This window comes from Carlito syrichta, unplaced genomic scaffold, assembly GCF_000164805.1.
Source record: "Carlito syrichta isolate Samal-C Ts95f unplaced genomic scaffold, Tarsius_syrichta-2.0.1 Scaffold314793, whole genome shotgun sequence".
NCBI classification, from domain to species: domain Eukaryota; kingdom Metazoa; phylum Chordata; class Mammalia; order Primates; family Tarsiidae; genus Carlito; species Carlito syrichta.
The window spans coordinates 143,145-144,829 of NW_007258889.1; the positions used below are offsets into that span (position 1 = coordinate 143,145).

Here is a 1,685-nt window from a genome sequence, read left to right on the forward strand (position 1 = left end):
CCAAAAAAAAAAAAAAAATATTTCAGCTATCCCACTCCTGGCCGCCACAGAGTTGAGGGGAGGGCTTGGAGAAGTTTTTGCCCACAAGTGTTGCAACATTGTTGACATTGTTGCAGTGTGAATATGATCCGAAGTGCCTGGCAAGGGCACAGACCTGCTGACTTTCTGCACCCTGGGCTGACCTCTTCACGGGAGCTGGTCAGTGGCTGATTCTGACCTCCTTCCTGGAGTTGGACAGCTGTTAGGTTCAGAGAGCAGCTCAGAAGACCTACAGGATCAGGGTGCAGTGGGCAGGCTCCAGAATGTCCATACGTCCTGCCGGGCGCTGTGGCTCACATCCGTAATCCTAGCACCTTGGGAGGTGGAGGTGAGAGGACTGCTTCAGCCCACAGGTTCAAGATTGGCCTGGGGAACATGGCGAGACCTCTTTTCTACAATAAATTTAAAAAAAAATTAACTGGGCATGGTGGCACACACCTGTAGTTCCAGCTACTTGGTAGGCTGAGGTAGAAGGATCGCCTGAGCACAGCAGGTTGAGGCTGTGGTGGTCATGAGCGTGCCACTGCACTCCCTCCTGTGTGACAGAGTGAGACTCGGACTCAAAAAATAAATTATATATATATATATATATATATCTCCTGATTTCTGGGATTGTCTGATTTTACATGTTCTGCCCCACAATGTCCTCAGCACCTGACAGACTAGGTGTCCCAGTTTTCGGTTTGGAAAATATGGTCTGTCTCACAGGTAGTGGAGAAGGGAGAGACGGCCGTCAGTTCGTTCCAGTGTCTAAGCCTAGAGCTGGGTGGGAGCCAGAGACTGGCTGCGATGGCCTCGGCCCTGTGCTAGAATCTCCCATTGACTTCCCAGCTGCGCCCTGATCCATGAGGTGAGCAGGTGAGACGGAGGCGCTGGGACTGGCATCCTCCTAGCCCCGATTCCTCACCGCGACCCCGCCCCTTCCACCTGGGAAAGTGGGCTCTGTGGGCCTCGGCCCTCAGCCGCGCCCCACCAGCTCCACGAGGAGGGTCCAGGGAGACGCCAAGTGTGAATAGCAAAGCGGTCAGCCACGACTGCTTAAAAAGAGGGTTTAAGCAACCGGGTTTGGCGTGGCCGATCACACGCGGCCGGGATGCGGACGTCAATTTCTCCTACGGGAGGAAGGAAGGGGACTCCGGGTCCCAAAGCACAGCCAGTAGAGCTAACAACCCCCCTCCCTCCTCCAATTCCCCTGCCGGAGTGGCAGTCAGCCCAGCCCCGACAGAGATCAGGCCACGGCCCCCAGCCCCGTGCGTTCTGCTCCCGGCGTAGCCCGGCCCATCTCCCCACTCGAGGCCCCGCCCCCGGCCCCGCCCCGGCCGTGTGTGGCGGACGGGCCTGCGGGACTACAAGTCCCAGCAGCCCCGGACGCGGCCCTCGGGGCGCGGCCACGCCGGCAACGAATTGGGAGGAGCCTTGGCCCTCAGGCTAGGGAACGCATGAGCCCGACCAATCGCGGGGCCGCTCCTGCCGTGAGCCGATGGGGGCGGGGGGAAGCCGGCCTGGGCCGGGACAAAAGCCGGATTCCGGGCGGCAGCCGGCGGCTGGAGCGCTCCGGGCTGTGGGGGGTGAGTTGGGCCTGCGGAGCGAGCGCCGCGCGCGGACTTTCGCCGAGAGGTGAGTGCAGGCGACCGTTTCGCCGGCCG

General features: G+C 60.1%; 1 protein-coding gene across 3 annotated transcripts in view; it reads left to right on the forward strand.

The window, feature by feature from the left end:
* Positions 1-1,469: 1,469 nt before the first annotated feature.
* ACLY (ATP citrate lyase) overlaps positions 1,470-1,685 on the forward strand; it is a 53,618-nt gene continuing 53,402 nt past the window's right edge. For 2 of the 3 annotated variants that reach the window (XM_008071921.2, XM_008071923.2), the window contains exon 1: positions 1,470-1,656. The gene's annotated coding sequence lies outside the window, so the exon portion shown is untranslated. The remainder of the gene's footprint in view (positions 1,657-1,685) is intronic. The other variant, XM_021719543.1, reaches the window with a different exon arrangement.